The sequence below is a fragment of the Perognathus longimembris genome, chromosome 8, assembly GCF_023159225.1.
Source record: "Perognathus longimembris pacificus isolate PPM17 chromosome 8, ASM2315922v1, whole genome shotgun sequence".
Taxonomy (NCBI): Eukaryota; Metazoa; Chordata; class Mammalia; order Rodentia; family Heteromyidae; genus Perognathus; species Perognathus longimembris.
In genome coordinates, this window is record NC_063168.1 from 9,053,506 (window position 1) to 9,080,460 (window position 26,955).

Consider the following 26,955-nt stretch of genomic DNA (forward strand, 5'->3'; position numbering starts at 1 on the left):
GGAAGGAAGGGCCAGACATGGAGGCTTGGGTTTCAAAGAGGGCTGGTTTCCAGGAACAGCTGAAGTATGCCGGAAATAAGACATTAAAATTCTGCATTTCAAAAAGCCATCAAGCTGGGCACCAATGGCTCAAGCCTGTAACTCTAGCTACTCAGGAGGCTGAGATCTGAGAATCACAGTTCAGAGCCAGCCCGGGGAAGGAAAGTCCATGAGACTCTTATCTCTAATTAACCACCAGAAAACCAGAAGTGGTGCTGTGGCTCAAGTGGTAGAGCGCTAGCCTTGAGCTGAAGAGCTCAGGGACAGTGCCCAAGCCCAGAGTTCAACCCTCATGACTGACCCTTCCCCCCCCCCCAAAAAAAAGCCATCAGTGGTGGCTCACACTTGTAATCCTAGCTACTAAGGAGGCTGAGATCTGAGGATCATGGTTCAAAGCCAGCTTGGGCCAGAAAGTCTTATCTTAAAGTCTCTTATCTCCAATTAACCACCCAAAAGCCAGAAGTGGAGCTGTAGCTCACGTAAGCATCAAACAGAAAAGCTCAGGGGCAGCATCCAGGCCTTGAGTTCAAGCCTCAGGATCAACACTGTGTGCTTGAGTCCCACAAAGGCTCTAAGTCTGGAGATTGCTGACTTCAATGCTTTCTGCTTTTTCTTCTTCCAGAGCAGCCTCACAAGGTGACTCATGCTTGTAATCCTAGCTGCTAAAGAGGCAGAGATCAGGAGATCACAATTCAAGGCCAGCAAGGCCAGAGTTGTTGAAATTCCATCTCAAGCAATAAAAGCTAGGTATGGCAATACACTCCCATAACAACAACTGTACAGGAACTATAAAGAGGAAGATCAAAGTCCAGGCAGGCGCAGAGATGCTATTTGAAAAATGAGAGCAACAAAAGGGGCTAGAGGCATGGTTCAAGTGGCAAAGTGCCTGCTCAGTCAGCTTAAGACCTGGAAATCAAATCCTATACAACCAAGAACAAACAAACAATCCTCCGAGTCACTCTCTGAATAGTAAGTTTCACCAATCACAAGTCACTTGAAGAATGAAGGCATGTTATAAGAAGATAATGGAAGAGGAAATCTATATGGCTTTCCCCACTACTTAAGCAATAGGCTTTTTTTTTTTTTTGGTGCCAGTACTGGGGCTTGAACTCTGGACCTAGGCTTTTTCATCTAAGACTGGTGTTCTACCACTTGAGTCACAGCCCTACCTCCATCTTTTTTTCCACTGGAAGATAAGAATCTGACAGACTTTTCTACCCAAGCTGACCTCAAAGCATGGTCCTCAAATCTCAGCTTCCTGATTAGCTAAGGTTGCAGATGTGAGTCACCAGTACCCAGCGAAGGGACCCAAATTTTGCTAGACACAGAACAAATCCCATGTTCTATGCTTATTCTGTTGTATTCTCATAATAACAGCAAGGGTGTCCCCTGGAGCTAGGTACAGCTGGGCTGGTTGGCATTTCCATACACTGTTTGTCGAAGAACAGCCAGATCATTTCATTTTTACAGGGGAAGAATCTAAAGCTTAGAACATGGTTAAGTTTTTGTTCCTTTGTTTGTTTTCTTGAAACCAAAAGTAGAAAGAAAAAAAAAGAGCAACTCACAAAGACCTCCCCTAGGTGGCAGCCCCATAATCAGAGACAATGGACCGGGGAGCTCCCTTCTCTCCCGCAGGCTGCCTGCCCTTTGTGGTTTACAAAGTGCTCCTACACAAAGGTGTAACTCAGTGACTCGCGATTTCAGAGGAAATGTCTCATTCTGACCTCAGTTACACTGAAAATAAACTTTTCATAGCTCATAAATTTCTAGAACCAGCCATAACCCACTAAATATCTGTGTACAAGTCCCAGAGCAAAGATAACCACTTTGTGATCCCTGGGAAGCCCTGGCTCAGGGATGGTTGTTAAGCTGAAGAATGGAGGTGCTGTGAGGAAGAGAGAAACAACTTGCTGGAGACCAGCCCTTGAACAGAGCTGAGGGAACGAATCCAATACAAGGAAACTCCAGCCATCTAACATCCATGTAGAGTTTAGAGACCTACCAGACAGTTACACGAAGCCAATTTATTTCTGTTCCCAGGGAGGAAATTTCTTTCTCTTTTTTAAATGCTTTCTTTTCTTTTTTAAACATTTTTTATTTTTGAAATTATTTTTACATAGTTATACACAGAAATTTCGATTCTACATGTAAATTTGGGGGTACAGGGCATGTTGATCAGTGTCATCCCTTAGACAGGAATTTTCCAATCTCCAAGTGTGATTTTCACCAATACATTCATTTGGTACACTAGTCACAGAAGGAATGCCATGACATAACAATAAGATAGCAGGAAAAGTATCTGCTAGGAAGCTATTGCTAGGTAGTAATAAACACACATCTCCTATGAAGTAAGAAATTTCTTTTAGTTGGCTCCGGTAGTTCACAACTGTAATCCTAGCTACTCAGGAAGCTGAAATCTGAGGATACATGTTGGAAGCCATCCTCAGCAATAAAGTCCCCAAAATTCTTATCTCCAATTAGCCATCAACAAATTGGAAGTGGATCAAGTCATAGTATGCCAGCAGAAAAAGTTGAATGAGAGTGCAAGACTCTGAGTTCAAGTCTCACAACCAGCAGACAAAGTGGCCAACAAATAGCTAAGGAAGGTAGCCTTGGTGACTACAAGGGTAATTAAGTTAGATAAGCTGCTACATCTTAGGAAGAAGTATCTTTGTGGGGGGAGGGGGGCTTTGGGAGTGGTGATTCACACATCTTTAAGTAAAGGGCAAGTGTCCCAGAAGCAGTCTGGCTCCATGGCTCACACCTGTAATCCTAGCTACTCAAGAGGCTGGGATCTGAGGATCTTGGTTCAAAATCAGCCAAGACAGGAAATGTTTGTGAGACTCTTACCTCCAATTTTCTGCCAAATAGCTGTAAATGGAGATATGGTTCCAGTGGTAGTCTTGAGCCAAAAAATAGCCACAAGGTCCTGAGTCAAGCCTCAGTACTGATACCAAAAGAAATGAGAGGGAGGGGAAGAGGAAGGGAGGGAGGGAGAGAGGAAGGAAGGAAGGACTAAAGGAAGGAGGGAAGGAAGGAAGGAAGGAAGGAAGGAAGGAAGGAAGGAAGGAAGGAAGGAAGGAAGGAAGGAAGGGGCAGGAAGAAGGAGGGCTTCAAGCTGCCAATCATATCCTTCCTGAATACACCTTGAGGAAGGAGGAAAGGATCTGGTTGGCTGATAGACCCCACAGGATGTAGGGACCCAATGCTGAGGTCTAAGTACAAGTGGCTAGAGGGCCTCCGTGACCTCCACATAACTGCACAGGTGGACATACAGCCTAGGCTGGCTTGTCCTCTCTGTCTCCCCCCTACTTGACAGGCAGTAAAACAGAACAGAAGTCCCTGCCCCAAAGGCTCCGGCCCTTGAGGTGGAGAGAGAGGTCTTTGGGAATAAATGCAGTAATGCCAAACTGCATGTGTGAGCCGCTTTCTCCTTCACCTGGCGTGTCTGACCCTAAAACCAACTTCCCCAGGGTTGTAGAGGCCCCTGTGCAGAATGGGGCTCCAGGAGGGGTCAGTTTTCTCCCAGAAGTCACCTGGGCATCCCTGGGCTTTGTACCTGCTGAGGCAAGAGCTCGTCTGGACACCGTAAGTGGGAATAAAAGCCATTATCCTAATGTGTAAACTGAACGGTTACTAGCAATTCACTAAGAATGTTGACACTTCCTATTGCCTCTAATATTCATGACATGCAAACAAACAAGCAGATGTAGGAATTCTTGCTATATCACATTGTTACCAGTTTTCTAGGAAGCCCCAAACAGTGTTTACTTTACATGCCCAGGGGAAACCCTTTGTTCTTTTATTTTAATTGTTCACATACCCCACAAATACTTTAATAAAAAAATTAGTAGAGGAAGTTATACACTGTTGGCACTACATAGAGGAAAGCCGATGGGCTGGCGGCCTCGCTCAGGGAGAGGGGGGTGGGGTGGGAAGTGGTTGGTCAGGCAGAGCCTAGTGCTGGGAATCTGCTTTGTTCTCCTAACTCCATGCTGCTCCTCTCTCAGCCCATTCTTTCCATGTTTCCAAAGATGAAATATAAAGGATTGACCCCCAGCCTATTTTCCCAGACACATACAGGCACCAGGCAAAACCCTAGGTTTGCACAGACCTGCTTTGATGTTCCAGCAGGGCAATCCACCTAAGCCCAGCTGTAAACAGCCCCTTATGGGCCCAACCAAAAAGTCCCCAACTTCTTAGACCTAAGGGCTTCTTCATTAACCTCTGTTATCTTGTTCAGACCTCATATAAGCCTGATCCCAAACTCACCCCCTCCACAACCTCCAAACCCATAGGAAGGTCTGTGCCCCTCGCTGGCAATAAATAGTCCTCACCTGTTGACGATCGATCAAGTCTGTCCTATTCCTTTTCCATTCTCCTCCATTTTCCTAACACCTCGTATTACCAAAACACAGCAAAAACAAACCAAAGAGAGCTGGATGCCTTCTATTAATTTCATACTGTGTTAATTTTGAATCAGATTTTTAGGACCAATTACAGAGGTAACCTTTCCAAAGACTCTAAAGCAGTTGAAAACAGAAAATCTAAAAATTGAAGAAGCACAACGGAAGATGTTACTAAAGACGTGCTCAAACCAAGCCAACCTTTTCCCTCAAGCTCCAGATCTATCTGAAACCACCTCCATCTCCAGTGCTTTTGGGTTTCCAACAGAGTACAAAGTCCTGTGGGCATAGCCCAGGTGAGGTCTTTCTGGCAGGCACCAATATTCTGGAACACAGTCCTAAGACTTTTTTAAAAAACCATATCCCACTACTATGAACCTTGTTAAGGACAACGACATAATTAAAAGTACAGGACACCAACTGGCAATGTATGCCTGGCTAAACCTGCATAGCAGGACTTGTAAAGAAAATGAAAAGAGCTCAGAGATCTAAGAGCATTTAAAAGCATGGAACAATTTTAACACGTTACTATGAATAACCGCCAGGCCCATGCTCTGCGACCCAACAGGGCTTCTCACTGTAAACTGAGTTTTCTTATTGAAAGCAGGCTTTCCTGGTGCAGGAAGCCAGGCCGCCTGGGTCAGCGGCACGCTGTGGTGGTGAGCACAGCCCCGGGGAATGCTGGGATGGCCAGACAGCAGCACGGTCACACGGAGAGACAGTCACACTCCACCACAACCACTAATAGCCCACACGCACCAAGTCATTAAAATCCACTTAACATCATTATGAATGCAATTAAAACCATTTCCATGGCCACCAGGAAGTCCACTTTGGTCTTCTCTTTTAAGAAGATTTCATTCAAATGCTCCCTGCCTTTTTCCTTTGTGTGAAACTCCACTTTCCAGTACTTTCAATACATCCCTGCGATGTGCGATTTACAAGGATAACCATCCAATGTCCCTAACTGCAACTGCTGATACAATTTTCCATTGCAGTTCTTGTGCAGGTTCAGAATGAGGGAAAGAGTTCGCTTAATTAGCTGACATAGCCGAAGCACGCCTCCAGTTTTTAACTTGACTCTTTAGAAGACTGCAAACCAAAATGAATGAATGAATGAATGAATGAATAAATACCAAACAGATACTAGAAGAAAAATGCATAGCTCTCAGGACCCAGGGGTTTGTGAGACCGGGGTGAGGCTTAGAAAACAGGCCAAAGTTTCACTTCCATTCTAGTGACGCCTGAACTCCGTTCACCCTCATCTCTGACTCCTGCAGAGAGCACTGGAAAAATGAGGGGAGGACAACGGTTCTGCCCCAGGGATAGGAGGCAGCAGATGCTTCTTCAGACTTCAGGCCAAAAGTGGGTCCAATGGTTCATCTGCAGTTGGCTGGGACAGGACTGAAGCTTAAAGGACCACACATGTAATTCTTTAGGGACAGCCGATACTGTACCCCAGTCTAGGGGGCCTTTTCCAAATTTTAGTAGCAATTCTGCGGGGGAGCTAGGCAGGCAGGAAATAGAAACACAACCCAATTACCAGCCATGTGGAATGCACTCACTCCAACACTGCCATATTAGCCCACCAGGTACGGAAACTGCATGTCGTGTCATTCTAATTGTTAGGATTCCATACAGCACTTATGAATTCAAGGCGAGGTGCATTTATAACCTCTCCCTGGACAGATCTGTCCCGATTTATGTACTAATTATTTACCGTTTCCACATGGCCCTCCGTGCTGAATGCTTTGCTAAGGGACAAAGAGATTCAACCCTATTTGTAATAATTATAAGAAGAAAACGTGAATTGTAGACTGCCTAAGCGGCACAGATCATTCTAAGGTTGAATGGTTCCATGCTGATTTCCTGACATTTCTCCAAAATGCTTACCTGCATCTGGAGCCTAAGATAATGCACCTACAGAGTGGCCCACCTCCCCCTGGCCCTTTGTGCTGTTTGTAAGGGGATTGATGGAATCTGCTACATTCGTGGGTATTCGACTTGAAGAAAGGGGGTGGGGAACATTTGGCCCACACCTCTCTTTATTTTTAGCAATCACATTTAAGGAGTGGATCTAACAGGACTCTTAACTCCATTCACTCAGCCCACATTAGGAAGCACCTGCTGAGTGCAGTACCACTAAGCATCTAATAAGTAGCTGGAACAGCATTCTCGAGGCGGGGGCTGCCTGCAGGGACCTTATAGTTGGGCAGGAGGCGGAGGGGAGTGGTAAGAGCTGCCACACAGGACAACACTGTGGAGGACGCCTAGGAGGAAAAGAGACCACTAAATCACTGTGTGTGTGGCTTGTTGGGGAAAAATAGAAATTGGTGTGGGGATTGAGGGTGGTGGTGGTGGTGGTGGTGGTGGTGGTGAAGGAACAGAAAATGGTCAAGTTCTTAACCTGATCAGAGAGGAGAGCCTGCAAGTGAATGTGGCTAGGAGTTAGAGACCAGGAGCTGAGCTGGAGCCTAATCTAGAAGCACAGAAGGTTCTAGAAATTACAAATAGGGCCTATGCACAAGGGGGTGGCTGGGACAGAAGGCCATATGTCCAATGTATGGAAAAGTGACTCTTTCCCAAAATAAGTTATACACTGGTGTGAGCGAGAAGCCTTCCCAACAAAGGATAAATATTTAAGAGAATGGAAATGCTAATTACCTCTGTTGGACTCCGACACGTTGTCAACAGTACTGGGTTATCACAATGTATCCCAATAAATGTTTATGAATAAAAATAGAGACCAGGTGCTGGTGGATCATGTCTATAATCCTAGCTACTCTATCAGTTGAAATCGGAGGACTGCAGCTCAAAACTAGCTCAGGCAGGAAAGTTCTGAGATTCTTAACCCCAACCTACTAGCAAAAACCTGGATATGGAGGTGCGGTTCAAGTGGTAGAACACCTTGAGTCCAAAAGCTAAAGGAGAAAGTGAGTGAGGCCTTGTGTTCAGACCTTAGTACTGGTACAATGCGGGGAGGGGTGTGAGGGATATAACTGGACAGAGACAAATGTAAATGAATGCCTCCCATCAAATGTTCCTTTTGCCAAAAACAGTGGAGGATTTAGTATTTTGTCCTTGCAGGCTATGATAGACACTGAAGCCTTTCAGCAATGGTAAATGTCTCGGGAAAGAAGGAGACTCGGGACAGGCACACAAAGCACGACGACATATTTCTAAGCCATTTGAATGCACAGAGGCAAGGCATCTGTGGAAAGGCTAGGGTTGGAGGCAGCAGGTAGCAGATCCAGCCTTTTGTTCAGGGAACAGAGACCAAATCATGGAACCCTAGTGAGCATAAGCTCCTGGCCATGCCACATCATGAGGCGTCATTTGCATCAGGCTTTGGATGAAAGCCGACTGCCTTGCCTCTAGGACAACCCTGAATTTGTACAATATAATCCCAGCACAGTTGATCTCTATTGAGCAATGTGCCTGTCTCTTATGTTCTGGAATTACACTTTCATCCCTTCCTCTCTTCCTTTCTATTAAACTTAAGATATCTTCCGTGCTCCCCTTCTTCTCTTTCTTTTCCTTCCTTCTTCCCTCCCCCTCCCTTTCTTTTGCTTATCTTCAAGGTATTTGGCAGTACTGGGGTTTGAACTCAGGACCTCATGCTTGCTAGGCAGGATTTCTATCGCTTGACCCACACCTCCAACCCTTTTTGCCTTTCTTAATTTTTGAATAGGGTGTTGCTTTTTCTTTGACTAGACTGGACTGCGACCCCCCCCCCCCATGTATATTTGGGATGACAGGCATGTGTCACTGCACACAACTTTCTACCTGATTGAGATGACATACTCGAGAAGTTTTTACCCGGGTTGGCTGTGAACCATGATCCCCCCATCCTAGCCTCTCGAATAGCTAGGATTCCAGGCATAAGACACTACACCCAGCATTCTCTTTTCAAACATTTCTCAGAGAAGGTTGCCATACATAAGCACAAGCTAATTAACTGATGGGCATGGGACAGGTCTGTACTAGGGTTTAAGATTTTCATTTATTATTTCCATATTGTAATATTAAATTTCTTTATGAGGCCAAAATGCCAGAGAATCTGTGACTTAAATCTACTATGTCTTATTGAAGTTTTCTGAGCTATTTCCTCCATAATATCCCCTAAGAGAATCTAACTATATTATGTAAAATAACTTCTAGAACTATCCGTGTATCAGTATTCACTGGGTAATATTAAATTATCCCAAAGTTGCAAATTCAGAGACTACACGTTGTCAAGTGAAATTAAGTGCAGTTAGCAAAGCAGATTTCATTTTTACAGTGTTTTCCCCATATTATTTGAGTATGACTCCAAGACATAGAGCATAATGTACTAGCTTTTATATGCTTTGAAAACTTATTTTTGATCCTGGGGTTATAGACACCAAATGGCAAAATTAAACTCATACTATTAAGAAGTCTGCAGTGGTTAGTACACAGCATTAAACTTTCCAATATGAAGAAAATACAGAATGTTTTACTTCAGTCTCACAAAAAAATGCCTTCACTCCTGTTTAACTTTGCTTTATTTACAGAAAAGAAAATAATCTGGATTGTTTATGCTATTTGTGTAAAAAAACTGATGAAAGTAGGGGGTGACAGTAAACTATTCCGTAAGAAATAAAGAGAGTGATTTGAAGACAGTGACCAGAAGGAACCCAGGGCTGGCAAGAGGCTAGTGATATTTGTTCCTCAATGTTGCTACCTAGCTATATCTCCTTTATAAAAATCCATCAGGTGGCATATTTATACTCTAAGCACAACTGACACTGGTAAAAGGCTTAATGATTTTTCTATGGAGCAATACTCTATGTTAGGCTCAGGAGCTGAAGAGGCCAAAAGAGTGACAGCCCGTTGACCTTCCACATTCCTGGCTCCCGATTCAGATACAGATTTAGTCAAGCATGGATAGAAAGTACCTTTGACATCCTCCCCCTCCCAAAATAATAGATTGCATGTGTTCTGGACACAAACACATAGAGATTGCCTTCCTTGTTGCTATTCCTTATACAATACAGTCTGACAAAAATTTAAAGAGCATTCACTTTGTATTGGATGCGATAAATCATTTAGAGACGACTAAACATATATAGGGTATGTGTAGGTTCTGAGCAGATAGAGTACCATTTTACATAAGCTATCTGAGCATGAGAGGGGGTTGTATCCCTGAGATCCTAGAATAAATTCAGAGTAAACATGGGTCTTGGCCAGAGGGGGCGCCCTTGCTTCCTTCCTGTCCACGGAGATACAATGAGTTCACTATGGATGCAGGCATCACTGGAGAGAATGAGGGGAAAAAAAGAAATAGAGTGCAAATGTCCTCTCTGAGGGAATCCACAAACAAAAAGCAAGTGACAGGAAGAAAGGACAGTGCGGAGGACATGTTTTTATGTAGCCTTTTCTCCTCTCAGATTCCATTTGACATCCGTGTCTGATTCAAGTACTATCAGGGAACCATGCCATACGTCACCTTCTGATGTTTTAGAAAGTCCTCGTGGTTGGTCTGATTTGCAAACTTATGGCTAAGATTGTTTCCTCCTAGCCCTTCTGAGATGCTCAGAGGTGGTTTGGGGGATATCGTGCAGCTCAGCTGATGGAATCTGACTTGTGAACACCCATGGAACTGACAAAATTTCATACAAATAGAGATGTGAAGATATATATATAGAGAGAGATCACATATCAATGTATACAATAATGTACATGCTATGTAATGTGTAGTGCAATGTATAATATATACTGTTATACATTATTGTATGTATGTTTTTATATCTGTTATACATTATATATATATGTTCTCTATATGCAGTATCTGCAACCTTTTACATCTACAAAATCAACCAACTACAGATGAAAAGAACAATGAAAGCCAACATAGGAGAACTCTATCTATACTGAACATATTAAGACTTTTTCTTGTTATCAGTCTCTAAATAACACTGCTTTTTGCAGCCAGATATGGTGATGTACCCTTGTGCCGGTACTCTGGAATGGGGGGGGGGGGGGCCGGGAAACAGAAGGATGTGAGTCTCACTGCAGCTTGGGCTATATAACCAGATCCTGTCTCAAGCAACCTGGGGCTGCAGGTAGTGGTAGAGCTCTTGCTTAGCACGTGTAGCACTCGGGGTTCAATCCTTAGCGCTGCAATTTTAACATAACGTTTATATTGCTACTAAAGAGCATAAGCCATTTAGAAATAATTTAAAATAGGTTATATGCAAATACTACAGTTTTTAATATAAAGAACTTGAACGTCCACGGATGGATTTCATTCACTGCTGTATTCCGTGGTGGGTGAGTTGGGACCAGCTTGCCAAACCCCATGCTAAAACCCATGTGGGCCTGTTTGCTCCAGATCTGTCTTGTTCAGTATCACCCACCAAAGCACAGGACGTCCAACAGGAACCTGTAGCTATAAGTTTCTTTGTCACCTTTAGTAGCTGTCTCCCATTTTACTCTCACAGTCGGTGAACCAGTCAGTGTTTTCCAGCACCCTAGAGACTCCTTGGTACCAAATGAAGAAATTCTTATTTTGGAGTTCGTGGTTGAACTTGCCAAGGGCCTTAATCTTATTTCTGAGAAAAGATTTATGTAGCAGTAACTGCATAGTATAAGCAAGAGGAGTGTTAAAATAATTGCAATCAATTCTTGTTTTCTACTGGTAACGCTAAAAATAAGACTAGCTAGGCAGCAGAGGTTCACCCCTGTAATTCCAGCTACACAAGAGGATGAGATTCAAGGAGGGTGGTTCAAAGCCTACCCAGGCAGGGAAGCCTACGAGACTCTCATTTCCAATTAACTGGCACAAAACATACCACAAAAAACAGAAGTAGAGCTGTGGCTTAGTTGGTAGAGGGGATTAGCCTTACGCAGCAAAGCTCAGGGATGGTGCCAGGCACTGAGTTCAAGTTCTAGGATCAGAACAAATTAAAAAAAATAAATTACCCATTAAAAGCAAACAAAAACAATCATCTCCTTCTTGCAATAATCCTGTTCTAACCTACCTCTCATCCATACAAAATGTGACTTTGTTATTTGGGTTGTTGGTCAACATCACAAACTCATTGGTCACTCTCAACATCTGTCTTGCCAAGTACAAGGTAGATCTGATTTGGGCAACTGAGGGAGGGGGTAAGGAAGGGAGGGAGAGAGGGAGAAGGAGAGGGAGAGAGATTTGAGTCTGATGAGCGGGTTTTACCAGTGTAACATCACTGAACTCAGAGGGTTGTACATGGTGAGTGGGTTATGGATACCATCTGGAAGCAAGATTTCTAAAGCTGTTCCACAAGAGGCACATGATGTAACATGGACTAGTTCTTTTCTTTTAGACACTTCCCTCTAATTCTGTGGATAACAATGCTGAGATAATACTGGAAGAACTCTGAACCAAATATTTTGATTGTGTTTCCTGTGTAAGAACCAAACATGGGTTACAGGGCATTACAAAGGTGTGATTATAACACATTGTGATGCATTTGTGTGGTACCAAAAAAAGAGAATAAAACTGATGTAATAATGCAGGGATTTAACTTAAGAAAGTGGTCACATTATTTCAAAGCATACTTCCAAGAATTCAATGTCTAGCCTACCAAATTAAGAAGAATGAGGGGAAAGGTGTGTAGGGGAGGAATGACATTGATCAAGATGCGTTATATTTATAAACTGGTTTGCCAACTGGCAACTCCTTCTTACAACTACTTAAAGATAATAAGAAAACACACTTTACAGACATTTTCTATAGGACTAAAGTCCTCCACCGAAATGATCAGTACATTAACCTATTTAACAGCACTCTTGAACGTTATTCGAATGCATTAAATACAGGTGTCCCTTGGTATCCAATGGGGGATATTTTTCTGGGATCCTTGTGGATACCCAAATCCACAATTGCTCAAAATTCTTATATAAAATGGCCCAGTATTACACAAAACTATACATATCTCTTGTACATGTTAAATCACCTATAATACTTAATACATTGTAAATACTATGCAAGGTTATTAATGATGATAAGACATTTTTGTATGCATACTATGTGTGTGTGTGTATGTGTGTCCATGCGCACGTGTGTGCATGGGCACATGCTGCTTCTAGGCCTGAACACTCTCTCTAAGCTTTTTTGCACAAGACTAGTGCTTCCTCACTTGAGCTACAGTTCTGTTTCTTGATTTTTGATAGTTCTTTGGAGATAACAGTCTCACAGTCTTTCCTGCCTGAGCTGGCTTTGAACACCAATCCTCAGATCGCAGCCTCCTAAGTAGCTAAGATTACAAACACACGAGCCACCATTGCTCAGCTTAACTTTTTTTTTCTTCCAAATATCTACAGATGATTGAACCATGATGTGGAACTATCCATAAAGGGCAATCTATTAAGGCAGACACAGTATTTAGTATGTTCAATGTTCTGACCTCCTAATTTTGAACATAAAGTGGAAGAATTTGTTTTTTTCTTATGAATTAAGGAAGAGGCTGTCCTTTGAAAAATTGAAAGTCTAGACCTATGTAGACATTATACATTTGTAGACATTGTACATCATGTGTGCAAATATTTACTCTCCTGAAGGTGCACATTCAATAAAGTGTGCTTTTCCACACAAGTCCTGCTTTATAAAGCAAAAGGGTTACATTTAAATCTAAATACTTTCTCTTCCTCCTACAGCCCTTGGTGTAACTCAGACCATGTGATTCTCCCAGAAAGAGATGGGGCTTTTCTCAAGAAGGACAGGGCAGGGCTATAATCCGATTCTACTAATTAACATATAACAATGTCAACATTTTTTCTCAAATATTCTAATTTGTGTTCTTACTCCAGAGGCAAGAACACAGTCAAAAGAAGAACTTTACCCTCCTGTATTAGTGTGTGTGCGTGTGTGTGTGTGTGTGTGTGTCTTTTTAAGTCAGTTTATTTTCCATATGGAAGTTTCCTTTCTGTTGTTTTGTTTTTATTTATTTATTCATTCAATTTATTTTTTTTTATTTTTTATTTTTTGGTCAGTCCTGGGCCTTGGGCTCAGGGCCTGAGCACTGTCCCTGGCTTCTTCCCACTCAAGGCTAGCACTCTGCCACCTGAGCCACAGCGCCCCTTCTGGCCGTTTTCCATATATGTGGTGCTGGGGAATCGAACTGAGAGCTTCATGTGTAGGAGGCAAGCATTCTTGCCACTAGGCCATATTCCCAGCCCTATTCATTCAGTTTTTGAGCTGAAGTCTTCCTATGTTTCCCAGGCTGACCTCGAACCCCTAGTCCCCTCGACTCAGCCTCTTGACCGCTGGAATTACAGGTATGTACCACAACACCTACCTCTATATGGAGATTTCTAGCAATCTACATTTTTCTCAATTTAAGAACATAATTTACAAACCAAGATCCCCTTTCCAATAGTAAAAAAAGAAAATACATTGATTTAAGTATACATTTATGATTATATTTTAGATGAAATAAAATCAATAAATCCCATAAACACCATTCTTTCTCTACCTATTCATGGTCAGTGGTACAAACAGGTGTTCAGCCCATAGTAATAGACTAGCATTCCAGGAAACTATCAATGTGTTTTCAACAAAGCTACTTTTAGAATTTATTTCTCATAATAAAGCCACTGGATTACCTAAGAGATTTACCCTTTCCTAAATTTAATTTAAAGCTAAGTCATTTTAGAAACCACAACAATTACCCACATGTAAGAACATCTACTTGAAAAATTTGTGTAATTTGAACATGAAAAAGCAATTGTTTGAAATCTAATAAAGTATTTCTTGCTCAGGCTCAAATACTAGAAGAGAGGTAAACAGAATTTAATATATGAATTATAAACTTCTGAAAACAGAGGTTGATCATTGAGATGGCAGAAATTTTCTTTGTAGAATATTCTCTAGTGCGTTCACCAATACATTGTTAAATATCTCAAGAGACTACTTTCCATTCAGTCTCTTTACCCATCCGGTAACTCAGAATGGATGAATAGTTTTCTCCAATCAGCCCAAATCTTTCCTTGAAAATCTCACCTGATAAAAAAGCCTTTCATATTGTCAGAATTTCATTCTCATAATGCCTGCTTAGATATTCCAGATCTCCTGGCCCAGTGTTAAATTTCAGCTTAAGATTTTTTTTTTTCCTGCTTTCAGGTTCTGATACATTCTTCAGGCCAATGGGATCCTCTCTTCCCCTCTACCCACTTCCTGCCCAGCCTGCTCAGACAGGAGGAAAGACACCAGCCTGCATCCTCACAGTCACGGGCTCTGGCGGGAGTTATTCTTTATCCTCAGTTCAGTGGGTCTCAGTCCAGAAGCATGGGCTGTGGGCTCCCAGACCCAAGTTCAAATCCCAGCTTTGCCAAGGTACTTCACCTGTTTAGAGATCCAGTCTTCTCAAATACTACCTCCCAGAGCTGCAGCTAAAGTATACTCTGATAATCTCCACAAAAAAAATGGAGGGATGTGGTGCATTATATTCTTTGAATTGCTACCCTCTCCTGGGACTGCAGGGGAGTTGCTTTTAAGTGCACCGGAACATACAATTATCAGTCTTAAGGAATCCAGAGCCAAAAGTCAACCTAAAAAAGATTCAATCACAGCTCTCCTCTTAACAGCCCTGGAAACTGGGCGTCCTCCGGGGCAGGTCACCCCAGGGCCCCTGCCAACAGCTGTCCTTGTCTCTTTGTTCTTTCTAAGAAAGTCCAGTGTGAAATTACAAAGCCACTCCTCACGCCCCTCCAGCTCTTAAGAGCCTAGGGGGCCTTGAATTGAGTTCTTTCCTAAAGTGGCCCCCAGAGGGCAGCAGAAGCCAGGAGGGGCCCAGTACAATTCGTCCAGAGGAGGCAGCAGGACTCTGATGGCATCTCAAGAGGCCCCTGGACCTGTGGGACAATGTGGAGCCTGCAGGTAGATGACAACTACTGGGACTCAGCTTGTGCCAAGTGGCAGAGCTGGTGTTGGTTCTCAACCAGACCAATAGCTCCTGCAAAGGCTCGGAGCAACCCGGTTCTTATCCTGCAGCCTTTAAACATATTGTACATACAAACTAAATGGGCTCCGAGTACATAATCCAACGTGAATCTATGTGTTCCCTATTCATTCAAGGGCAGGCGGGGAATTTCAGATCCGAATAAAGTTCAGATTTAGTAAGAAGCCGATCAACCTGTCTTTTCCCAATGCTTCTGTACCGGTATGGTGCACGTAACACCATTTACAAACAAACCTCTAGAAAGGAGGTCTTTTGGACAAATGGCAGCGGTGTGAAATTGCAAGTGTGATAAAATGCTGACAGTGGCTGGACTTCTTCCACGGCTCATTCAGTCCCTGGCTTTGACATCCACAGCTTATATTAAGGCCATTGGAAATCTCTGTGTAAACATTCACTTAGCATTGCCTGATTCCAAAACCAGGAACTGATTCTCTGAATTTTTTTCTTTTTTTTTTTCTCTCATCTGTGAATTGTATGCCTTTCTTCTTTTGAAAAGGATGAGCTTTCAGCTTGCATGGCTTAAAAAAAAATCAAAACAATTTACACCTACCAATGAGGATACTATGTGAGTCCCTTAGATATTTAAGCACATTGAATAAAACATTTAATTCAATTTAAGCAATTAAAATTTAAGATCCAATTTCAGAATAGGAAGAAAAATGCTGTCAATTGGAAAAAAAACAATACAGTATGTGTATAGAGGAAAGCCACTGTTTTTCAACAAGAGTGTTTCTACTGTATCACACAGAGGAAAATTTCATTCAAAGTATCATGAATGAGGCAGCAAATTTGCAAATTAATTATGAATTTCTCACAGGACAAGTGTCTCCAAGTTTTTGGAGATTTATTTATAGAAGCAGGAGCTGCAGAAGACTCGGACTGAGTGTCATTTTAGGTAAAACTTCAGCAATGGAGATGAAATGCTCAGGTAAGTTATAGAGAAGATAAACTTGCCGATACTATAAACAACATACCCGATACTCCCATACTCAAGTAGTCTCAGAAAGAGGAGCATCAGAAAAGAAGTCTGCAGAAGCAAGCATATCAGGAATAGCTTAGCATCCATTTCCTATATAACTCTTCTTGCTGGCTGGATTCATTACAATTCACAGGCCCAACTTCTATCTTCACCCTGCAAGCAACCTCTTTGCCTTTTAATTGTTCTCCTTAGAAACCAAACACAGCCCAGAGCTAGTGGCTCATGCCTATAATCCTAGCTACTTCCAAGGGCAGGAAAGTCCATGAGACTGTTATCTCCAATTAAACACACACACACACACACACACACACACACACACAGTCCATGAGACTCTTATCTCCAATTAAACACACACACACACACACACACACAGAAACACACACTGAAAGCAGAGCTGTGGCTCAATTGCAAGCCTTGTTTGAAAAGCTAAGGAGCAGTGCCCCAGGCACTGAGTTCAAGCACCAATACCAACACACACACACACACACACGCACACACACACACACCCCACAGGTGATTTCCTTTTTCTGCATAATAATCAAGCACACATTTTCAGATATTAAATGATCACAGACCCTACCTAAATATACTTCTTTCTAAATCTCCTCATCTTTATTTCCTAGATTATGTACACCACATCATAAACTCACCAGAGGCTGGTGGATTGTGGCTTTGCACTCTTTCCTCCAGTCTTCACAGGTACTTGCAATGGTGAAGCTCAGACCTCCACAAGGAACAGAAGTTCATATCACAATCTCACAAGAGATTAGTTCAAAACTCCAGAAGCTTTGATTGCTCTAAGTAATAAAGGTATGCTGGCACAATTTCTATGAACTGCGACTAAGAATTCGATCAAGAATCCCTGTATGTTTGATTGCATTCTTTAACCACCTTGAAAAAATTCAAGACAATCCATCCAGCAAGTTTCTCTCCATTTTGCTCACAACATCCAATCACTACTGCTAACAGTTTTTCTAATGCCTCAGTACAAAATAGCACATAGCAAGGCCATGTGAAATTATAAAAGTTTCAGATATCTGGTCCAGAAAAATAATTGTGAGAGGAATGTGGGTAAAAACAGAATCAAGGCCACAGATCATTTTTTTTTCCTTTTAAAGGAAGCGTTAACTCTAACTTTTCAAGAACCTTACGATATTCGTTTTATTGAAATTCTTCCTAAGTCATAAATTACATTTCAAAGTAGTAAAAAATAATGTTGACCAAGCGTTCCAAAAATGATCTCTCTAATAACCTGAGTATTTGGGTAGGGTGCTGATACTGGGGCCTAGGTCCTGTCCCTTAACTCTTTCAGGCAAGACTAGGGCTCTTCCATTTGAGCCACATCTCCATGTCGGGCATTTTGCTGGGTAATGAGAAAAAAGAGTCTTATGGATTTTCCTGCTCAGAATGGCTTTACACCTCCATCTTCATATCTTGGTCTCCTGAGTAGCTAGGATCACAGATGTGAGCCACAGGTACCTCACCCTAGTCTCCGACAGTATATAGAAAGTATTTCTGAGGCAAAATATATTCCAGCCTTTCACTGAGTCCCTCACCGAAAAAGGCAGAGTGGGTAGAAGACTCACCAACATGCCCCTTCCCTACTGCCCCGGAGTCCAGGAGACAGCAGTTCCCATGGAGGACGGTTTACTTCTTGTCAAATTTTCAGCAGAACAAACAAAAATAAGTTTAACAAAAACCCAGCTAAACAATACTCGCCCCAGATACTTCTGGGATTGAAACAGAGCTGTGGAAGTTCTGCTTGACAAAACAAATATGGTATAGGAAAAGAGACCTGGAAGGCAATCACACACACAAAAAAGTCTCATTTAAATTCCTGGAAAGCACAGCCTCTCCAAACACAGCTCTTCAGTTCTCTTTGGAAGGCGTCATTTGCCGTGAGCCCCGAGTGTAACTTCACCGAGGCTCCGGCACCCGCACCGCCAAGTCCAAAGGAGATGAATGTCACACTCCCTATTCCAAAGAATGCATCAACCGCCCACTCTGTCCCCCCGCGAAACAGTCCCAGGGCGCCTGCCAAGTGCACAAGAGTCCACACCGGCTCCGAGGAGCCCCTCCGCACCTCCGAGCTACCAAGAACCAGCCATCAGTAGCACGCCTTGGGAGCTTTCCGAGTGCAGTTCTGTTGAAGAAGGGGCTGGAAAAAGGAACCCACCTTTCCCTTCCTTCCAGAGCCAAAGTAAAATGAAACAACCCTGGGGGGCCAACAGGGCTCCCCCGCGCCCCGTTCCCCCCCCCCGAAGCGCAAGCCCTGCTTCTCCCCAACGTCTCTCCAAAGCCAACCTTCCCGTTCGCCACCCACAGGTCGGGCCTCCCTCCGCCCAGTGGGACTCCGTGTGGAGCAGCTCCCGCTCGGCAGCGACTAGGAGGGAGATGCCGCCCCCTTGTCCCATTCCCCACTCCCCCCCCCACCCCCCGTGCCTCCCCTTACTAACCTTGTCCCCGCGCGCCGCGCCCGCCCGCACACCGCGGTGCCCAGCGCTCGCCGGCGCGCGCGGCGCTCCAAGGCGGAGACGAGCGAGTCACATTTTATTCCCCAGCAGCAGCCGCTCGGGCGCGCGCGCCACGCGCTCCCACACTCGCGCGGACGCGTGATCCTCCACCACCCCCCCCACCATCCAAGCGGGGGAATCTGGGCTGGGGGCGCCCGCCGCGCGCCGCGGAGCTGGGGGTGTGGGGGCCCTGGGGAGGGGGCCGGTCGTCCCGTGGCCTCCCAGCGCCCCGGGATGGGGCTGCCCGAGCCCTTGCGCTCCTTTGGCGGGGCGGCCTGCGGGCGGGCGAGATCAGCTCCCCGGGGCGAGCGGCGCTCCGCTCGGGCGGCAGCTGCCGGCGCGGGGGGGGGGGGGGGTGGGGGGGCCGGGGCGCGGCGGGGAGCTCGGCCTCCGAGCTAGTGCGGGGTTGGCTTCCGCCCCGCGCCGCGTGCCTCCTGGTTCCGGGCAGCGCCGCGATGGCTCTGGCGGTCAGGTCCAGACCCTCAGGGGCAAGACAGCGCCTCCGGGCCCGAACGCCGCCGAGGCTGCACCGCCCCGTCCGCCCGCCTCGGGGTCCCCTCCCCTGCCCTCCCCCACCCCCCTCTCTCCTCCAGCCGCCGCGGATTCCGCCGGGGCTCACCTAGCGGGCGGGCGCCGAGCGCCGGGAAGTTGCTCCGGCTGCTCCGGGCGCCCCCGGCCCGGCCCGCTCGGCCCGCGCGGGCGAGCTCCGGCGGGTGCTCCGGGCTCGGCGCCCAGCGCTGCCTCTCTCGCGCCCCGGGATCGCAGACTTGGGCTGCGTGGGGCGGCGCGGCGGCCGAAAGAGGCAGCTTTCTCCCCAGCCGCCGCTGCCATGCGGCCCCGGCCCCCGTGGCGGGGGTGGGGGGGTGGGGGGTGTTACCTGCGCCGTCCCCACCTGCACCGTCCCCGCCCGCCCCGCGCCTGCCACCCAGAGGGCGCGGGGCGCCCGGTGGGCGGCGGGGATGCAGGAATGGGAATGTGCGGGCTGAGGGTGGCGGGCCCCGCGGAAGGGAGTCTTGGTGAGCCCCGCGTGACACACACCCTTGTGCAGAGCCGGAGATCCGGCTACCTGGGCGGCCGGCGGCGCCCCTGAGCCCGCTGGGTGGGGCGCCGGGGAGCGCAGCATCCTCCCGGACCCGCTCGCTCCCTTTGTTCCTGTCGCCCCGCCAGGCTCCGCGCTCCCCACTCCCCGGGGCTTCTGCGAGGCGCCGGGCCGATCGGGGTGGACTTGGGAGCCGGCCACCTTCCACTTGGGAAGGGCTGCTGGCCAAGTCCGCGGACGGAGCTCCCCGGCGCGAGGGTGGCCCCGCCCCGCTCCCGGACTCGGGCCCCAAACCCGCACGGGCTGGGCTGGGATGGGACGGGGACGGTTCTGGCGGCGACGCCGGGGTGGGTGGGGGTGGTTCTCCTCGCCCGGGGAGAGTCGGCCCCGGGGGCGCACCGCTGGCTGCAGGCCCAGCAGCTGGAGCAGCGGGCGGGCGGGCGGGACTGCGGGGAGCCGCCGCTCGGGTGTGACCGTCTGCTCGCCTGCGGAATGCCCATTTGTCCCGGCAGCCTGTGGATTTCCTAAGAGCAGAGGCAGCTGGTCCTGGGACCCGAGGCCGCTCCGTTCTTTGTTTGCGGGTAACCCCCACCCCCACCCTGTGAACTTCAACGTGGCTCGTGGGCGCGCGGGCGGGGTGGGTGGGGGTGCTGGTCCTCTCCGGGACACCAGCAGCCAGTCGGGCTCGGGTGGAGGAAGATTCCTTAGGGTATTGATGCCCCCACTGCTGAGTCCCAACCCAGCCCACCCCTCTGCCCTTGCCACAGCAAGCGTTTTGGAGACTGTTCACTGAATCTACTACTTTGAAGTCTGCAAGTATGTTCAAATAACTAATTGGGGCGGGCAAGAGAGACGGGGGGGGGGCAAGCTGTATTTGAACTATGTTAAACCCAATTCATTAAAAATTCCTTAAGTTCCTACTCCAGTGTCTAGAACTCAGCGCCAAGGAAAGAGAACTAAACTCCCTGGAGAAGTTTACAGAAATTGGAAGCATCACAGGAATGAAACCCAAACCAACAGGGTACAATGGGCTGTGGTTAATCGAGTGTGGGATGAAGGCATTTCCTCAGTCCTTCGCGGAAACTGTTCCTGAGGCTTGCGATTGTGACGCAAAGGTAGAAGCAAACAAAACCTACCTCCCAGGCGTGAATACAGAGTGTGGCTAATAGATCCTCCACGGTCAGCGAGATGATGGGTAGCCATAGCAAAAGGGAGAGAGAGTGCAAAAGGGCCACATCCTCATCCACACAGGGGCAGAGAAGGGTGGAAACTCGGTTCCCACTTCCTCCTCTGTGTACTGAGAAGGCACTTTGTCTGCCAGGAGTGCTGTAAGACTGGAGGACAGTGTGTTGAAGTGTCTCTCTTAGGCCCTGGAATAATTAATAAATGATCATAGCCATTATTAAAGCATGTTAGCATGAAATTGCAATATACTTCACACATTCTTAGGGTGTATATGTATTTTACCCGTCTCATTTCTCTCAGTGTGTCAATGCTGCAGAAGCTGATGCCTTAATGACTACCATACAGAAACATCAGTGACTTAAAGAAAAGTGGTGGGGAAAATGTAGTGAAGTCTGTGCGTACAGGAAACTCAGAAGCTTAAGATAAATATGCAAATTGCTGTTGTAAAATCTGAAGTGGATTGAGATGATTATTACTAGTCCAGGTACAAAATAAGGTGAGATATTTGTCTTAATCTGTTATTTCCCAAGCGGATAACTAAGTTACTTTTGTTTACAGAATAATTTAAGTTTTCTGCCTTTTCTATCCAAGTATGATGGTAAGTCACATTTAGGTATCTTCTAGTTTGATTGCTCAAAGGAATCCTAAATGATAGCAGATTTTTTAAATTGGTTTACAGCTTTATGAAGAGTTTCCATGTGTCTGGCATTATAATATTTCTTTTCTTTAAAAGTAAAAATAAAACAATAAACAGGAAGCATTCAAACAATCACTTGCAATCCTCCTTCTATTTGCCCATAATAACCAGCCTTCCCTTTTATATTTGAAACTCAGGATCTCTCCATTCTCCTTTTTTATTAATGCACTGTACACTGGTAATTTTCCTTCCATTTTAAGGACTATGGAGCATAACATTGGTAAGCAGTCAAACCAGGGACCTTGCTCTGTGTCCTAGCTGAGAAGCAACTAGAGTTGTTTAGGGAGGAAGAAAGAATATACTGTAAGAAAGGCACCGTTTTGATTCTAGGGTATTTTATCACATCACTGTTATTCTTGAAAATCTACCTTTCCTAATAGCCCCACAGATCCATAGGTCCTCTCCCTCTCCTTCTCTCCTTCTCTCTCTCCCTCTCTCTCTCTCCTCTCTCTCTCTGTCTGTCTGTCTGCCTGTCTCTATCTCCCCCCCTCTATCTCTCTGTCTCTCTCTCTGACTCTCTCTCTCTCTGGCAGTTGTGGGGCTTGAACTCAGGGCCTGGGCACTGTCCCTGAGCTCTTTGGCTAGAGGCTAGCACTCTACCACTTTGAGCCACAGCAGCACTTCTGGTTTTTGAGTGGTTAATTAGAGATAAAAGCCTCACAGGGACTTTTCTGTGGGGACTGGCTTCAAACTTGATCTCAGCCTGCCGAGTAGCTAGGATTACAAGCATGAGCCACTGGTACCTGTCTCTGTAGATCTTTTTACAGATGGAAAAACTGTGGCTGACATATTTTTAGCATCTTTCTTTTCCCTAAACCAATTTCTTCTGGTCCTGACTAATGTGAGATCCAATTACAAAAACACAATAGCTTCTTCTCTTGCTTGAGAAGGTAGTACCTCAGGGAGAAAATCACCTACACTGTGTACTTCATCCTTAATCAGGGAGACAGATTTGTAGGTTCAAGTTAGTATAAGAAATGAATTTCAGATCCTGGGCTTTTAGAAACTATTACACAATGCTAAGATAGGCAGAAACATTTGTTTCCTAACAAACGCATAGATTATTTTTTATAACAAATTCACTTAAACTTTAGAAATTTTATTTGGCAAATAGAGCACCCATTCAGGAGAAAAGCCTCAGGAACTGTACTTGGGTGTGTGTCAGAACCCATACCATGGCTCATGCCTGTAATCCTAGCTGCTCAAGAGGCTGAGGTTGGAATATCTACATTCCAAACCAGCCTAGTCATAAATTCCCATGAGAATTTTATCTCCAATTTACTAGCAAAAAGTGAGAATTGAGCTTTATCTCAAGTCATAGAATGGCAGCATTGAGTGGAAAAAGGCATGTGAGCACTCAAGGTTCTGAGTTCAAGTCCCAATACGGGCATCCGATAAGACAACATACAAGGTCCTAGTCAAGCTGAGCAGTCCCTGTGCATCTTCAGATGGAGGGAAAATCATGTTTCGCATCAGGCACAGGAAGATCTCATTAACAATATCATCCATGGGAAAGATACCAGAGAGATGCAATTTTGCTTGCCTGTAGCCTTGCTAGGATTCATAGCCCATACCCATCTAGCAAGAGCCAAAGGGTCACGAGGAGATAGAGGAGAGGAGAAACATTTGCGGGGGAGGGCTAAAGAAACTGCCTTTCCCCACATACTTCCTTGGATTGTACAATCCAGTATTAGAAAGATGTGACTGAAAATGGTGATCTGACATTCAGCTAGGATCTCCTCACATGAGTGGCACTTGAAGTTTGTGCCCTTCAATGACCTGATCTACAGTATGGCTAAAGATCATTTCAGCACTGCCCACAGAATCTGAGCTCACTTTGCAGGAAGTTTACAATCACTCACAAAGACCTTTCTATCTATCATTGCATTGGATTTTCCAAATTCTGAATGATAAGGGGACAGAGGATTAAGGACAAAGAGCGCAGGGCCAGAAGTAGGAGGCCCTGACACTTCAGAACAATGTGGTATGGTACTAATTACTGTATCTAGGCACTAGTATTTTTCTATGTTTCTACGTATTAACTTGTGTAATACTTATAATAGGCTATTTTTACCCTTTATAGGGTTGTGGGGGGTTTTGACATGCGTATGTGGTGTGTGTGTGTGTGTGTGTGTGTGTGTGTGTGTGTGTGTGTGTTTCTGTGTGTGTATGTTGGTACTAGGGCTTGAACTCAGGGCCTGGGAGTTGTCCCTTAGCTCTTTTACTGATTCTCTTCCACTTGAGCCACAACTTCACTTCTAGCTTTTTGCCGGTTAGAGATAAGCCTATCATAGAGGTTTCCAGCTGGCTTTAAACCTTGATCCTCAGATCTCAGCCTCCTGAGTAGCTTGGTTTGCGAGCATGAGCCACTGGCTCCCAGCTCCTTTTTACTTTTTTAGACCCATAGAAAAGTTGCGTAAATGAATGCCATCCACCCAGATTCCCCACACATTGAGAGTTTACAATATTTGGTTTGACATTTCCATTTTTTCCCCTGGAAGTTCAAAGAGTAAGCTGCATAGTTCATGTCCCTATATCTCCTAAGAACAGTCTCCCCCTCCCTCTCAATTTCTCCTTTGTGATGTAACCTTTGCAGCTTATGATAACTGTACACATTTCTGTGGTATAATATCATAATTTAACACACACACATAAACACATATCGTATAATTGGGTCAAATCAATGAGAATTTGGGGCTCTTAAACATTTGTCATCAAGGCCTTCTCTGATCTGTCTAGGTTCCCATGCTGTGTTCAACTCTTTCATTTCTGTAGTCTCTCTAATCTGTACCCTACCTCAGTGTACTTGAGTTACCAAAGTGTTGGTAGAAGTACTATTATTTATTCTGTTATATATCCCTGCTAAATATGTCTGTTGTTTCACCATAGTTAAGATTCCAAAGGATTGCAGGTTGCACTTCAGCTCTAAGCTTTTCTTTTACTCTTTGGCTAGAAATCCCAGGATATGTTATTTCATGCTCACTGTGTCATTCCAGAAGGCCCTTTAAGTTACTAGTGCCAATGTTGGCTGATGGTGGCTATATGGTAGAAGAGGTAGCTGCCAGTTTTCTCCACTGTGAAGTTACTATTCCTTCCTTCCTTCCTAACTCAAAGGAGCTTTATGAGGATGGCCTTTGAAGCCATCCCTCTTTAGACTTCCACTCACTCCTTTGCCACTATTCATCTTCTCTCTCCAGCCTTGGCAATTCTTTAGCTCCATCTTTCCTCTACACTAAGTGGCTGGTATTTTGCTACAAGGAAGGGTGCATCTTCTCCCCATTCATAGAAAACTCTTGTGCAAAAAAAAAAATCTGTTAACTAAGGGCTGGGAATATGGCCTAGTGGTAGAGAGCTTGCCTCGTGTACATGAAACCCTGGGTTTGATTTCCCCCGCACCACATAAATAGAAAAAGCCAGAAGTGGTGCTGTGGTTCAAGTGGTAGAGTGCCAGCCTTGAGCAAAAAGAAGTCAGGGACAGTGCTAAGGCCCTGAGTTCAAGCCCCAGGACTGGAAAAAAAAAAAAAGCTGTTAACTCTGTTCTCATTTTAAAGTGGTGGATGGGGTGTGGTTTGTGAACTGTCCTAGAAGCAGGAAGTAAGTTTCTTTAGGAAATGTGTTCTACTAATGTAAATAACTAATCACTCAGAAATGATTTCCCTGTCTGTCCAAAAAAGATGAATAATCTTATGAGCTTATATCCTGGGTTACTGAGAAAAATGAATTAGGTGCTAACTTCAAAGAGTATACCCAATGGGACAGATGGTAATTGTTCAATAAATGTTAGGTCTTACACCTGTAATGCTAGCTACTCTGGAGGCAGAGTTTGGGAAGATCATGGCTTAAGGTTAGCTGGGGGAAATAGCACTTGAGATTCGATCCCAACATGAGGAAAAAAAAAGCTGGGTGTGGTATGGACCTCTCATTCCAGCCACTATGGGGAAGTATATATAGGAGGATCATTTATCAGGCTAGGCTAGGAAAACAATAAGACCCTAGCTCAACAATAACCAGTAACTGGAGGTACGGCTCAAATGTGGCTGATTTGCCTAGCAAGCAATGAGGCCCTGAGTTCAATTTCCACTACTTCCAAAAGCAAAACAAAACATCCAAAGAGAAGCATGAGGAACATGTTTATTTTCTAGATAAAGAAGTCCACCTATTTCGAGAGGGAAAGAAAGAGGCAGAGTGCAATATGTTACCTATCAAGGAATATTGTGATATCTAACCCACTGTTTTAGTAGCTAACTTAGCAATTGTTGAGTGTCAGTTAACTGCCAGGTACAGTTCTAGAATCCAGAGGTATAAAAGTGAATGACAAAAGAGGCTCTTGCTCTTTCTTCCTTATACTGTTCTCCAGATGAGAGACTGAACCAAATGTGCTTTCGGAACCCATCACACGGGGCACCTATCTTTCTGCTCATTCTCCAGCTAGCAGGCTCCAATCAGTGCACAACTCAAGCCTTCTCCATCAGGGAAGTCCTCTTGCCTCTCTACCTTTTTTTAAAAACTCTTCTTTGCCGAACACATGCATTGTTTTCCGACTCCCTGGAGGCCGCCTGATCTAAATACGTGCTCTTGGCTTGCTTTTGCTTAAAAAGTCTTTGCTTATTTCTATCCAGGCAGAAAGGATACTGATCAGAAAATTACCAAAAAGACATCTTGGGAGCATGTGAAGATGGACTGAAAACTAGTCAAGACAGTTTCATTAAAAAAAAATAGTCTTAGGAGAATAAACAGCCAATATGTGATGTTTCTTTGATTACCTTCTCAAAGACCTTTGCCTAACAAGCTGGCAATGTAATTAATTAAAACCCACCTCTACTGCTAGGTAATTTTTCCCTTGATTAGCCCAGAAATTTCTTATATATCTCTCACAAAACACCAATCACTCCAAGTTGAGGGAGCCGGTTACTGACACATAATTACTGTGGAGTTGGAAGAGCCATTCTATCTCACAAGTCTAAATCCTACAGCAATTTAATTTTTTTCCAGTCAACGATAAAAATGAGACAAAATAGCTTTTGTTATAGGAACTAATGGATTATAATGGTACTAATTTAAGAGACTTCAGAAGCATGAATGTAAAGTGGAAACTTTAGGCCATCTTTTAAAAAAGAAATGAACTAACTTGTC